The 15,537-nt window shown below is 40.2% G+C and overlaps 1 protein-coding gene across 15 annotated transcripts in view; it reads right to left on the bottom strand.

Annotated features, from left to right (window-relative positions):
- The window catches only part of ARVCF (ARVCF delta catenin family member), a 292,495-nt gene that overhangs the window by 115,213 nt on the left and 161,745 nt on the right, over positions 1 to 15,537 (bottom strand). Inside the window, exon 1 of one of the 15 annotated variants that reach the window (XM_069795013.1) lies at positions 15,342 to 15,480. The exons of the other annotated variants lie outside the window; for them this stretch is intronic. The gene's annotated coding sequence lies outside the window, so the exon portion shown is untranslated. Of the gene's footprint in view, positions 1 to 15,341; positions 15,481 to 15,537 lie in introns of those variants that run through there. 15 annotated transcript variants of the gene reach the window in all.

Raw genomic sequence — 15,537 nt, 5'->3', positions numbered from 1 at the left:
GGGATGTTTTCCATGCACTTCATTCTGTTTTGGTTCACTACCCTGAATGCAGATATGGAGGACTTCATAACACTTTTGCTGTCCACCTAGAAGACATTAATGATTAATTTCCAAGCAAATCAAATACAGACAGCTCTTGGTTTTCCTCTATTTCTTCATTGCTTGCTTTGAAGAAAAAAAGAGCCGAAACAGCATCATGTAAATTCCAGTTAGAGATATTAAAAAACTGCAGTACTTTTCAGTCTCAGCACAATAGCTGGGAAGTCAAAGGTTTTAATCAGAAACCATGGATTAGGAGAAATGATTTCAAGTACACGAAGTGCATGCCAGATCAAACCTTGTCTTCTGTCATACAAGGTAACCATTATACAGTGGACTAATTTGCAAACATTATTTTAACTGGATTCTATATAAATCAGAGTAGGTGAAAAGATGTGAAGATGTGATTTGTACTGCCAGCTTCACCCCTAAGAGCGAGCAAGGACTTATACAAGATCCATGCTGAAGGAGGCTCTGGATGCAGAGACAATTCAGTTGATGGTGAAAGATTACATCCACCACGACTCCCCGCCCCGTCCTTTGAAAGATATCATATTTGTTCTTTCCTGTCTGCAGTGCAGCTTTGGGGAATGGCTAACCATAGCCCAAAAGGCAACCGACAACAGAAGCAACACACGCTCCCTTCCTTAAGCATCAGTTCAGACCCTTACAGACAGCTCTTGCTCTAGAGGTATTTTGGAGGAGCTAACTCGAGCAGGCCATGAGAAGCTAATGCATCTCAACTGCCAGAACATGAAAGCAAGTGACAAAGGGAGGGAGGAAATACCAATTAGGGATTGGTGAAAAGGGAAAAAGTCACAGCTATATTTTAATTTATCCATAAACCCATGGTTTGTGCAGTCAGTGGAACCAAGCCATTTGATTTAGATTTACTTCACCTATCAGTCTCTCTGCTCTTGAAAACAAAAACATTGTTCAGGTTTTTCAAGACAGAGTTAAAAGGAACTTCCTGCAAAGACTTCTCCAGACAAAAAGTGCTAGTGACTTCTTGTCAGATAAAAATATACCAAAAACTCTCAAAAAGTTTCTGACTCCCAACTTTTGCTTTCACAGTACAGGTTGTCAGATGAGTTCTTGATGTCTTTTGTAGTTGTACACTACCTGGAGGCTGACTGTAGGAAAGATACAGCTACAGCTTCTCAGAATAACTCCTGATGCAAACACTCTGTCCTGAAGGAAAAACATGCTCTTTTGAAATAAAATTAAACCACTGGTAAAGCAGAGCAATTACTCTGGAGTGAAGCCACTTTTAATAATAATAAAATCCATGCAAGGACAACTGTAATGTATAAAATTTACACTGGAATAGACTACACAGACCAACACAACTATCCTAATGCATCTGTCCAAATTCACAGGATTTTTTTCCTTAGTATAAAGGCTTGCAAAAGGAATTCAGAAGAATATGTGGGAAAATCTTTGACAATTTCATACATAGAACACACAAAATATCAAAGTACAAAGAAAAAAATAATCAAGAAGCAGCTTTATGGAGCGTGCTTAAATGCCATTTCCTGACTGAAACTTGCCTCTTGATGCAGCAATCCACAACAACAAATGACAAAAGTGTTTTCCCCATCCAGTTACCATTCCAGATCTCTGAGAGGTTCTGGGAACAGTGGGAGGCAACAGTCATAGCAAAAAATAGCTGAATGACTAGGGAATGCAAAGTACCAAATGACTGGACTGTTTTAGTAAGGAAAGGCCAGACGAACATGCACACACAGCATTCAAAAAACGACAGGGGAAATAAAATTGCCTTGATTGATCTGATTTAACATTGCTTAAGAACAATTCACAGCTAGGGATTTACTAACAACATTCTCCCAAGAGAGGCTTTCCATGACAGCTGCATTTTGTCTCTCTGGTAACACCTTTAAAGAGAAAGCCAAACCACACAGAGTACATACAGCAGCATCCACTCCCAGGACTGGTCTCTGCAGTTACAGTCAACTTCCTAAGTCTTTTTCCCTTTGTTCTTTAAAAAAAAGAAAAGAAGAGAGGAAAAGATTGCATCTGTGACATACCTTAAAGTATCAGAAACTCGGTCAGCTTTTGCAGTAATCTGAATCACTCTTCTGAATCCCCTTGCATTTTCTCACAATATACATGAGTCTTGCACAGACAGGATGCTGTATTGCAACAGATAAAGAGAAAACCTGCAGAATTGAGGTCAGGGGTTTACACCACTGGTAACCACTATTCTTTTTCATTGGGAGAAGCAGTAGGCTACACGTGGTGTTGTGTAAAAGAATGAAAGCTAAAGCAAACAGCTTGCAAGTCTTGTTAAATTATCTGTACTGAGTAAGAATCATAAAAGCCACACAACATATAAAGAGACTATTAGGTTTGGTTAAGCTGACATACACTGATCTGGAAAAGACATTAGAATACTGCCAGAAGTCACAGCATGAAAGATCTCCAATTTAGGATCCAGTCACCAGGTGTGAAGTATTTGGAGTCCTACAGCTGACTAGGGGTAACAAGAAGAATCCACGAGCATTCTAGTGTAAGGAACTCTGCTGACTGATGGCTCAGGCTTAAAGACTAGTTGGGGGAAAAGAAATGGCAGTTCAGAGAATGGCAAAAAAGGAGACCAACTCCTGCATGTACCCTAACAGTACTTGGAATACTGTGTTACAGCCATAATCTAATTAGACAGAAAGTCATATACCAACACTTGATGAATTGATGATCGCTACTACTCTATCAAAGAGCCTGAGAATTTTTTGACATTTGGGAAAACCAAGGAAGTATCTTCAGGAGTTGCATGCAAGTCACTTAAAGTCTCTGATGTTCCCTCTCTAAAGAAAGCAGACCATTGTGCTGTCTTTCCAGTAAAAGCCTCACTGCATTTTCAGTTTGTGGTGTTTATTCATTAAAAAGAAAGGGGAAAAAAATCCTTTTTGCTAGGGGGCAGCTAATGGTAGAATGAACTACCTCATTCATCTAAATAAAGTCAGCTCTAGAACCTGCAATAACCATTTAAGTACCTACTTTGTTAATTATTTCACTGTTTATCTAATTCTTTATGAGCATCTAAATAATAAGCTCATTCAGCATAAGTCGAGATCAGAGACATTGAAGACACCCATTCAGACTGTCTAACCTTCTGCTTATTGTGGGTCTGTTCCCTGCAGCCTCACCCAGCAGCTTTACTGGGTTTCTAACCCCCTTGAGACTGTTCAATCGTTCCACAGCGCAATACAGCACAGCTTTATGAAAGCTTCCTCTCTCTCTTCTAACATCAGTTCCTTCATAGCCTTTGTCTGGACTTTTGGGATGCTTACCTCTGATTTTCCAATTTTATTTCAGGAAAAAATGTTGCCTTCCAGCATGAACACGGACAACATTCCCCAAGGGAGAGAACATGTGAATTGTTATATTATTAATCTACTTGCCTTTCCTCACTTGTTGCTTTTGAATTCATTATTTTACATACAGCTGCAACAACTGTTCCTCTGAAAATCAGGATTTCTATAAATACACAGTAGAGCTCACTTAGGAAAGAGGTGCAACACACCTTTCAGAGGGCATGAGTAATTGCAACTGTACCTCCCCCATGCCCTCCATTATATCCTCCATCCACTCCCTTTCAAAAAGGTGTGGCACTTGTGATTTCCTTAAGAAAAAGACAAAGTGCATTTCACCTTTCTATGCCTCATTTCAGTTTAGCATTTATATAGCTCAGAAGATAACTACACCTTTTCTGGCAATTTTAACATATGATTAAGTGCGCCTCAAATTGGGTTACTTTCACCTTTAGTGGAGATGGTAATTGAAGTTGGCACACCTACTGGCCTGAGAAGTTGTATTAGCAGTTCAAACACTGTTCTCTTCCACTCCTGAGGAGTGATCTAATCTTCAGGTAGAGTGCAATAGCTGAAGCCTTGGAGAAAAATAAAAATGGGAAAGTGACTGCGAGCCTTTTACTTGGTGGACAAGCCCAAGACAACTTCACTCCAAGTGGCAAAACACAACTGGAACAAATGAAAACAAAACCCAAAACCCCAGCCACACTGGAGTTCCTACTAAGGGAGTGGTGTTTTCCTCAAGTATGTCCAAACAGGGGTCAGCATGGGTGGGTGTGGGGAGTCTAAGCCTGCAGTACAAACTGTTTATTTAAATAACTCCTTTTAATTGCCCTTCCTCACATAGCAGTTTTTCGCCATAGAATCACTTGTGCTCTAAGAAGGGGTGAATATGTACCATTGTGACCGCAATTATAGCACAGTTACTAACACCATTCTCTCCATTTCTGAAATAAAAGCTTCTTAAGCTAATAATGAATTAAAGCATGAAAAAGCAGTGACACTGATTTTCCATTTAGCAATAGCATAGGAACTGCCAAATGGTTTACTCTTGTTTACTGAGCACCTGAAACGATGCAGATCATTACTTCCAGCACGCACCAGGGATGTTAACCTGAGGATTTACACAGGAGGCAAAAAACGATATTGTAATATAGCCACAAAACCACAAGTGTACAAGGTATGCAAGCTTTATATAAAACCACACACTCTTCTGAGAAATTACAGTAATTTGGGTGTGAGAGAGCAAAAAGACTGAAATCTAGCCAAATATTGTAAGGACAGCCAGGGCAAATTTACACAGCACACCAAATGCCAATTAAAAATGTTAAGCAAAAGCCAACCACATCAGTCTGTAAATTTTTGCCTCCCAACTGCTGTGTAGGCACATTACTTAGAGCACCTGTGTTATTAAAAAAAACCCTCATGCACACACACAATTGTGCTGACCTTTGACCCTGCAGTGAAGGACTTCAGAGCATGTTTAGGCCAGCAGAACCTACTTGACTAGTGTCCCAGATTTAGCACTGAGAGGAAAATTCATCTACAGCATAACTCTATTAAATGAATGTGGCTTCATTTCAGTTGAGCCAAGTCTGGCTCATGCAACCAATGCACAATTAAGTATCAGGGGAGCAAAATATTGGAAGGAAGAGAAATTTCTCAATTGAATGTTATAAACCAGGATAAATGAACCACAGTGACAAGGGGCATCTTTGAATACAACTCCATCACAGTTAAGCCATAGATTCTCAGCCACTTCACAAAACAGAGAAAAATGCAATCACTTCCCATTTTGCAGATGGGCAGCTGCATGCTGAATGCTAGGTCAGCAGCAGCGGTTAGACTCAAGCCCTTCCCTTTTGACCCACTCCTGTACCCCAGGAACCATTCTTACCTTTCAAAAAACAAATATTTCACAAACTCACGGGATTTACTTCCAGTCTATTTCTTAACACCTCATTTAAAAGATCTTTTAGCAATCTCAAACAGCCTAACTCAGGTCAATACCACAGCAGCTACCCTAAAATGAAAAGTCCAACCTGAGCAGAAATCTTCACGATGCAGGACACCTTTCATCAAGAAGCTATCACCTATACTGGGATGTCACAGGCACAGCTCTGTTAAATCCATGTCATTGCAACAGTACAAATGAAGGAACACATTGCTTCTGCTAGGATAAAGCCATCAGAAGAAAACAAAAGGGGGGGGGGGGGGGGGGAACCATCCAGCTAGAAGCTTTTACAATTTTTTCTTGACTGTTATACTACTCTCCCACACCTCTGAAATGGTTCAGGAACTCACACAAACACATTCAAAAACACATATTTGAAAAGACAGAAGCATATAACAGTTTGTCCTGGAGGCACAAAACAGAACTAGGTCAGAAAACTGGGTAACATTTGACTTGCTCAGGCCAACACAATCAGGCAAAAAATGAAGTTTTGATTGGATTACGGCCATGTGGGCTTGAAGCAGTTATCTCCTACGCTGACTTCAGTACTAAATGCCTTGAGCAATGACACTATCATGTTCCACATTTTGAAGAGGATGTGCTCAGTTTCATCCCTTAGCATTTGCACATCCACAGCATCCCTTCTTCACCCACCAGCAAGGAGGAAAAAAACTTTCATAACCTTTTCCTGAGCTTAACTAAAAATCACCTGGTACTTGTCAACAGAAGAGCAGAGCAGACAAATGCCACCTTAGAGCAAGCACTTGAACCTCCTCTCTTGCAACACCCAAGTGTGCCTGCGCAGGTATTGCCATTCATGTTATACCATGCAGTGAATATGAGCAGAGCCCTGAGCTTCCTGCTTGCCATTTAAATCAATCCATTTTGAATACCACAAGTATCTTAATAGGAGATGACTTCCAGAATGGTTAATCCTGCACTGTTTTACCTATTCCAAAATTTACACTGCTTCTTTTCTGCTAGAAAAAGTCCCAAGGGTAGAAATATTCAGGTCTGCTCCTACCCACTGTTCCTCTGTAACGGGCTTTCTAGTCCCTCCTTTTTTTGTTTATTTTTCTCTCCCATACGAGGAAAAGGGACAAGATTTATTCCCCCAATATTGTTGTATCAAGACAGCTGAATAGCAAAAAAAAGAAAGAAAGCAGTGGGAGGGTAGCAAAAGTGCATAAACACAGAGGTGAAAGCACAAGGGTGGGACCCCGCTGGGAGCCAGCGTAAGAGCTATTAACACCACGCAGTGAAAACCATGTTTAGACAAACCCTGAGGATACACATCTGGATGGCATTGACAGAAGCAACCTTGCTACAAAGTAGGGACAGCAACAGCTCTCCAATACTGCAGGAGACGTCTGAAGCAAACAAAGGCCCTGTTTTCATTCGTATTGTATAACTTGAAATAATTCAACCACCTTCCAATAATATTTTACAGTTCACAGTCACCACCTTCTCTATGACCCGAGAAGTTAAAAAACCAGCATTCATTTTAAAGGCTACTTGTATCACAGAAGACGAAACTTAGGCACAGACTATCCCCCAGTATTTCAGTGCCTCCAGTTACGCTGAGCTTGTGTGACATACTAGTTGTCAGCAACAGCAAGTCAGTCTCAAGTGCATCAGCATCTGACAGACAGACTCCTGTCCCTCCCACCATCCAAAGAGGAGACTCCAGTTCTTTAACTTTCCAGGCCACTGAAGAGTTAGGCTGATAAAGTTTATTCTTTTTGTGCGGCAGATTTTGTGAAGTGTCCCACAAATGGAAGGTTGCCTCTGGAACTCATTTATCAGGAATTTCAGCAATGCTCTACACAGATGTTGCATATCACTTTAGGCTCCTGCTAAAATGCAAAATGTTGTTGGACTCAAATATGAAGTATTAACTCCACAGGACTTTAAACTGCAAAACTGCCATGAACATTAACAGCAATTCCCTCTCAGGGCACTGAGAATATACCAGAGTTAAACACTGAAACAACCAAAGCAAAACTCTGAAGTCCTCTGAAGTTCACTGGCATGATGCGCCTCGCTAGGGCCCTGAAGCTTTCCTCATCTTGTCCTCTTCCCCTCATACTTTTTTTCCTTCCATTTAGCTACAATTCAGGTATTTTTGCTAAACTTTTCCTAAGCATTCCCTGTGCCAAAAGCACTCGCTGTCCTCAGTATTTAGCAATCTTCTTAAATTCTCAGCATCAGCTATCATTTCTGTAGCGGTTCTAATATCCTTTGATATCTTCAAACAGCATTCTGTCTCTGCTGCTTTATTGCCCATCCTACCTTAGCATCTGATGCCCAACATCCATCTCCTTCAGTACATGCCTCAAGCACTCAGCCTCCCATTTAGTAAGTCTGAAAAGCCAGCTTGTCGACCAATACATCAGCATGAGCTATTTCTTCCTCCCCTTTCACAACCTTTTACAACCATCAAACAGAATTCACAGGAGCTCTGCCTCAGAGTTTTTATTAACCAGCCCCTTTCAATCAAAGGCACTGGACCAAAATAAACCATCTCACTTATTAGTCCTACAACCTAGTGTCCATCACAGCCCTTCTTAGCATACCTGGGTCTACTTTGCACTGTGTTCTAGGGATTGCTCATTTTAAGAGACCTATAGGGAACAGGATGCTGAAGTGGGACACCTGACTCTACCAGTGGCATAATGGAGAGCCTGAGGAACAGGGATGTATAGTGACTAACGCAACAGCATCCATCTATAGAGGCAAATAGATACGTTTATCTTCTTTACAAGCAGCTTTATGACCTGTAAGTGTTCAAGTTCAGGTTGTTTGAAGAGTCTCAGTTCCAATTCCACAAAGCCTAACCTCAATTCTTGCCTGAAGTTGCTCTATTAATAGCAGCTTCTTTTCTCCTGGGAAGTATCAACACAATCATCTCTCAGATTCTTTAATACGGGCTAATAACAAAGTAAGGAAAAAAGCAAACAACAAAGGAGACAACAATCCAGCTTAGAGAAGTTCTTACCTTTTAGTTGGCAAGCAAGTGAAAACTCCATATCTACCAAGGTAAATCAAGTATTTCAGAAACACTCCCTGTCCCACATTTCTTATTCCTACAGAGTGAGAGAAGCCTTCTCCATTGGATTAAAGTCCTGCAGTCCAATCTCAACACTAATATTAACTTTTCAAGTATTTTCTCATCTTGAAGATCATTCAAGTGCTTTTTAAAAACCTTTTTTTCAGAAAAATAAAGAAGTTGTCCTCTTGTCTCCAAACTGAAACCAGCTCCTCATACATCCATAGGTCAAGTCTCAAACCCTGCTATTTCTTTACATTGACATGAAGAAAAAGCATGGCTGTGGTAACAAGTACAAAACCTAAAGAATTCTCCCAGTCATGTGAACATGAGTCCTGCTTAGATGAACAGCTGGAAAACACAGCATCACTCCGTATACGGATTTTTCTAGTTTTACAGTTGACTGTCTGTTGTACAGACACTTACACGCTTCTTTTAAGAAGTCTCTCATTTTTCTTGTAGCTCACCGGCTCACTCCTGCCTTTACTTTATAGGGATCCTTCTGGGGAAAACTATTTTTTCTTCTTTGCATCCTTGCTGCTGATTTCTGTGTTAATTAATCAATAGCTGTGGTTCGCTATAAGCAATCACTCCTTGTTACTACGCAGCTCACCACAGCACTGGTCTCGCCATCTGCTGCGCTGGTGAGGCTGGCTTGTGCAACAAGATCTGCTGGCAGGCTGCAAGGCAGGCAGCCAAATAGCTGCTGGCCTAACAACATCATCATCCTTCTCCGTTAGAAATACCTCATCCTTCTCTCACAAAAACCAGAGCAACTGTTCTCCAACTGAGCCATCCAAATCACTCTACTACTTCAGCATGAAGATATATCCCAAGCTTTGAAACAAAATGTTTTTGCATTTGAAGGATGTCAGGAGTTTCATGCAGAAACCTACCCAAATATTTCCCTGTGTTGTTGGAAAGCCAAGCACAGAACAGCAGTCAGTGTGACAGACTAACAGGCCAGCACCAGTTGTCTACAGCAAAGATCCATTTTGTTGGTCAAAAATGTGGCTTTACAAGTTATTTACATAGCGATTGAATGATACCCATAAAACTTCTTTAATTTGATGCAGATGAAAAAAGTTACTAGGTAGCCCTGGTTTTACTTGATTTTTTCCAAGCTTAACATTTTTCTTTCTAGTTTATTGGGCAACATTTTCAAAAGCACCTACAGTTGTGCTGACACCCAGTATTTCTCCCACCAGTGCAAGCAGATGCGCATCTGGAAAGAATACCATCCTTTACAGTATAAAAGCATTATCTTGCTTGTAATAAGCAAACAAAGAAACCTTACAGTAACAAGAGATTTCATCTCCTATGCACAGGAAAGCATGAATAGGGCAACCATGGTCTAAGGAGGTGACAAAAGATGGAGCAAAGCATTTTGGAACCAGCTTCCACAACAGCAGCCTACAGCGACTTGTATGCCCGAGCGAACGTGTGGCTGGCACCCAGCACTGTGAGGGTAAGAACGGCTTGTGCTTCAGCCAGCTTCTGTATGAACACATCCAACGGCAAACCTCTTACTAAAACACATAATAATCTTTTGATGCTCTTAACCCCATAGGGGCCAGATTCCTCAATACGGTAATGCAAAAATAGTAGAGGACAATTACCTTAACACGGTTGCATCAAGGTGATACAGTAAGAAAATCATATACCCTAGATGTTTTGTCCTACAGTAACACAAAGTATTTTCCATCAGGACAAAGACAGTCTTTCAGTAGTAGAGTAAGATTTCAAGGGAAAAAAATTATGTTTTTCAGTTTCTGAACAGACAAAAAAAGAGCATTTACAGAGATTCTTTTAAAAAGGGACAGTTGAGACCAATTCTATTGTCTGCTTCAGAGACCTTTAAAGGACATTTTGTAATTTCAAGCCAAAGCATATCAGTCTATCACAGGGAGAGAAGAGGAAGGAAAGGGGAAAACAGTTTAATTTCCCCTGCTCATCTGAACGTGCATCAAGTGAGCCTCTCAATAACCTCATAAAATTATTTTCTGTCTGCCTTGCACGTTTTAGGATGCATTTAGAATTTATTGACTTGGCCTGGTCATACATTTGATAACTTATCTTGCTGTTGGTATGGCAAGTGGGGAAAATAAAATTAAAGCTGATCTTTGGAAACTGGCAGGCTTACTTTTAAATGAAGCTCAAAACCAAACCAAAACAAAAAACCTCTGACCTCTCTTTGGAAAATACACTCTTAAAACACCTCCAAATTAGCCATATTTCCTCAAAAGTAGTTTCTTAAACAAGAAATGGGCTCCAAACCACTCCTAATGGTAGACATGAGATTGAGCACTTCAAGGCTAGTCACTGGCCCTTTCCTCCTGCAGTTCAACGCAGCCAGTGGAAGCTTCATTTACAGGAGAAGCTTAACTTCAGACTACTAACTGAAAGAAGCCTAGTATTTCATGTCCTGCCTATATCAGTTTGACTCTGCCTTATTTATTGCCTCCCTCTTGAGCAAAGTCCCAGTATTTTGTTTAGGGGTGAGGAGGGAGATATTAATTTACCGGGGGGAGGTGAGGGTGGTTTAAGCCAAGAAGAGTCTGTAAAGCATGGATACACGATCTCTGGCTTTCTTAATATGCAACGATTCATCCTTTCCTCAATCCTTCCCCACCACACAGCCAGGATGCTGGCAACTTTCTCACCATGACCTCTGCAATGATGGCTTTGCACAGCAAGGGACCATGCCACTAGCTGCCACTGAAAAAGTTATCCACACCTCTTAGGGAAGCTCAGTACTCACTTGAATTATTTGTAACTCTGGTAGTTATACAGAAGAGCTTCAAAAACAAAAACTTAAGTTCTCTCAAGGCTCAAGTGCAGAAAGTATATTAAGAGACATGAGATGCTTGAATTTCTTTGTGCTTTTTTAACTCTCCAAACTTAGGTCAACTTCTCTTCTAGACCTGGGTAATTTCTGAAACACGAGGTTGTCAACGTTGCACACCAACCAGCACACACAAGCAGATCCCAACCTGGAGAGAAGATTAAGGGTACAAGAAAATACAGACATGCTGTTCAGTCTCTCTAGTTTATGTCTGGAGTAAGTAATCTGAATTTGGTTGTGTTTCAAGAGAAACAAACTAGAACACCCAGTGGCTTTTTTTTAAATCTAGTTTTGAATACACTTGCGAGAAGGTGCTGGCAAAGAAGCCTCATGTTGCAATGGGAAGCTTTTTGCCTTACAGCTAAAGAGAAAGCAATCCAACAATTTACGAAAAAACAAACACAGCAGAAAACAAAAATAGCCAAAAGCTCTTGAAAATGATCAAGCACAGTGTTACTTCGCACTTTACCTCTTGATTAAGGAAGAGGTTTGGGATGCTCCAAAGGGTACAAAATTTTATTGAAGAAGCCATGACCTCAGCATTGACAACACAACAGCAAAGCCTGCTCTAGGCTCAGCGCTGAAAGGTACCAAACTCAACAGCCTCTCCCCAGAGGATTATCTTTGTAGCCTTGTATTCAATGCTGTTTAACACACCACAGCACACATTTTAGCTGCTAATTCAACTCTCCAGTCAAAACAGGCAAGAGAAGCAAATGGATCATTTCTCCCCAGACCTTGATTTTAAACCTACAGTCATTTATTTATACACAGCAGCGTTCACACATTCATCCCCAGCAGCCTCTGAAACACAAAGCTCAGTAACCTAATATGGTTAGCATGACCCTAGATAAATAGATTGAAGTAGGGACCATTTAAAAAAAAAAAAAAAAAAAAAACAAACCACAAAAACCCACCAAACCCAAAAAACCCCCACAAAACCCAATAGACTACAAGGGAGATGATGATGTTTCAAGACACATAGCAAGTCTCTCCTACTGATCACTATGCCAGTTTTTCAACTGAGCCACAACTGAAAAGCCAATTTAATAAATACCTCTCATTTCAACAGGCAGGACACCACCAGGCATCAAAAAATGTTTCAGCTCAGCAGAAAGATAATGCAGTGATCATTGGGTGGGTATAATAGAGGGATTCTTTTACAATTACAGCAACAATGAAAAAGCAATTTATATAGTAACACACTGATGTACTGGCAAGCGCCTGTCCAAAGGGATTAAATAAAACTCTGACACAGACTATAGACAGAAGAATGTCTTTAGCAAAAGGTTTATAAACTTCTCTAGACAGTCATATTTCTGTGCAATGTCCCTTAAAACAGTATTTTGCATTTAGATCCATTTTAGATAACAGAGACGTAATGCACAAGTAAGAAATAAAGAGCACTTAGAGAATTCTTATCTATTTAAAGAAAAGCAAAAGCATACATGAAAAGTATAGGTCACTTTTCATTGCTTCAGAAGGCATACTTCAGTAGCCCCCAAAATATCTTTATTTCCTGGGTTTAAAATGGTCAAGGAACCCCAGAGGCAACACTGGTAGTTCTTGGGAAGTTCCTAATGCAGCAATGGTTTCGATAGAGCATCTCAGCAGGGAATACAGCTAGCCAGGAACACTGTGTGGATGGAGAGAATGGTTCACAACATCCCATATTGCTGAAGCGACACCCCCAGTATTCTCTGAAAAAGATCTGCTTAACAGAAACAACTTGCAAGAATAACCTGCAGGTAAATTGGGCACCCTTCCAGAGCTAGGAAAATCTAACTGAGAAGGGGAAAAAAAAATGTCTTTCAGAAGAGAAATGCGGGTAGTTCAAAGGGAGGGCAGATGAACATTTTTACAAACCACAGAGCTTTTAGCTCTGGTTGATTTATTAAATGGGTCGTCCTCTTTTCACTATCACTTCAGGCAACAGTTGAATTATTCAATGAGCTCCAGTTGACTATGTTGTTTCTAAAACACTTGGGCCACCTCTGGGGCAGGAAGACAGAAGGCGAGGGGGAATAAAAACATGTTTAAAAGTTAAAGAATTTAACAGAAGGGGGTCCTATCCATTTATGAAAAGTCTCAGAAGCAGGGAGGGAGTATTTCTGTAAGCCTTCTGCTAAGGAAGGTTGTCCCACATAGGCACTGCCATGAACTGGAGATGCACAGCTCAGCTGTAAAGCTAGCAAAACGAAGACAGCCTTGTCTCTGTAATACTAGTACAAGGGTGATAACCCTTCTGCTACTCCAACAAAATAAGATACATGGCTTCAACCTTAGGGATACCAACCATGTGTTTGGAAATAAACACATGCTTTTCCCCTGGAAGTTTCTTATCCCTAACAAAACAGTCAGAATAATTTCTCCTGCAGTCCAGTAGAGTGAAAAAGCTGGTTTTGGACAGCCCTTCAGAGCTTAGAAAATGCAGCACTTTTTTGCCAGCCAAAACCAGAGTGACTAACTAGACAGGGAATACAGGAATGAAACCAGTCTCTATGTGAGGCAAATACCAAACCATCAGGCTAATAAAAATAACATTCCCCCCACAATTTCTGATGGATCACCAATTCCAGGACTCAACTTCACAGTGGCTTATAGTGGCATTTAATTAATGAAAACACCGTGTGATGCTCATATGATCAGCGGCTAGTTTCCAGATTTCAGCAGCAGCAGCAGAAATGGTTGGTCATGAAGTAGCAGAACAGGTCTTGCAAAACTCTTTCTGACCTAGCAAAGAAGAGGCATTTACTCCAGAAAAAACCAGCTTGCTAGAAGAAAGCCTGTTGACAACAAGGAATCCTGCTATCATTTGTGCCTACTCAGTAATCAGAGCTGGTTGCAGAAAACACAGGAATCAATCAGCATGTCAAGACAAAACCAAATTAAACCATACATAAAAAAATTAATGTAACCAGAAATGTGAAGGGCCTGGCAGCAACTCAGTGAAGCCAAACACATACACAGTTCTTCACTACACTAAAAAAAATAATAAAATAAATCAACCTAACAAAGAAACACAAAAACCTGTCGATAATTTACTCCCTTATGACATATTTTACTACCGTTCCCAAAGAACAGTTCCCGTGCAAACCAGATATGTATACCTCAAATAAAACTCGAGTTATTTATGGCTTCTTTCCTCTTTAAAGATTACAAGAAATTTACAGGCACATAATCTATAAAGACACAATCAGAGCATTTTGATGTGAGTAAATTACAGGATTCCACAATTCTCAAACATAAAGACTAAAACCAGAATGCAGCACTGACAGCTAATAAGCACTTTGGACCTTTATAAGGATTTGATGTTTTCTCCTCAGCATCTCTGAGGAACTATTATACACAAAGATCCTTCCAGACTTCTCCCAGTTCTGAACATCACCGCCCCTGAAATAGTCATTTATATCTGCTCAAACTGATCCTAAAGAGATATAAATGCTACAGCTAACTATATAAATACTAATACCTACCTTCCTAAGATGTAAACAGATGTAAGGCAATAGCAAAGCCTGCTCAAAGACAGACAAGGTTCAGACGTTTGTCACTTACCTTCTCTGGCCTGGTTTTCTGCTCAGCAGAGTTAGTCTGCAGAGCAGCAAGGACTGGCATTCTCATGCCATCTCACAGAATGACAAAAATTCTGTCCAGAAAATCAAAGACTACATAAGGCTACCTCTCAACTACAAGTCTGTGGTTGCTTTTTTTTTTTTTTTTTTAACATATAGAAATCATATGCACATGGAAATGAAGTGACAAAAAAATGCTGAATTTTCTAAATAGCTGATAATCTTGATGAACGAGAAAACTTCCCAGTTTCCTTTTAAAATCACTCAGTCTTTCTGGCAATCTTGACAAACTAAATATCTGAGGTGCTTAAAGTCTGCAAATAACTATAATGCCAGACAAAGATATGTAGAAGTCAATGAAGGAAGCAAATATTTCTCAAGAGCATGTAAAAATGGTAAAAGCCAGCAAAACTAAGAGTCAGAAACAATTAACAGGGGCCCACAGACCTGGACCCTATAATCTGCTAGCCCTACCAAGTACCAGAGACTGGTCATTGAATTACCTCTCTTTGCCCTCAGGTTAGATGGAGAAGTAATAGTTTATACTCACTGGATTTATCTCCCATGAAGAATTCCCATTTCTTTCAGTTTTTGTCTTGAACCAAAACACTCCATCCCAACTGTTGCATTCTTAGGAACCTGATTTGCTTCTTCCTGCTATATCCGACACGGTTTTGATTACAAAACAGGAAAGATCCTTTTTCAGAAATCTTTTCATCTTTTCTTCCTGTGTCTTGATCTTATTA

The sequence above is a fragment of the Haliaeetus albicilla genome, chromosome 10, assembly GCF_947461875.1.
Source record: "Haliaeetus albicilla chromosome 10, bHalAlb1.1, whole genome shotgun sequence".
Taxonomy (NCBI): domain Eukaryota; kingdom Metazoa; phylum Chordata; class Aves; order Accipitriformes; family Accipitridae; genus Haliaeetus; species Haliaeetus albicilla.
This window is presented reverse-complemented; position numbering and strand designations above follow the sequence as displayed.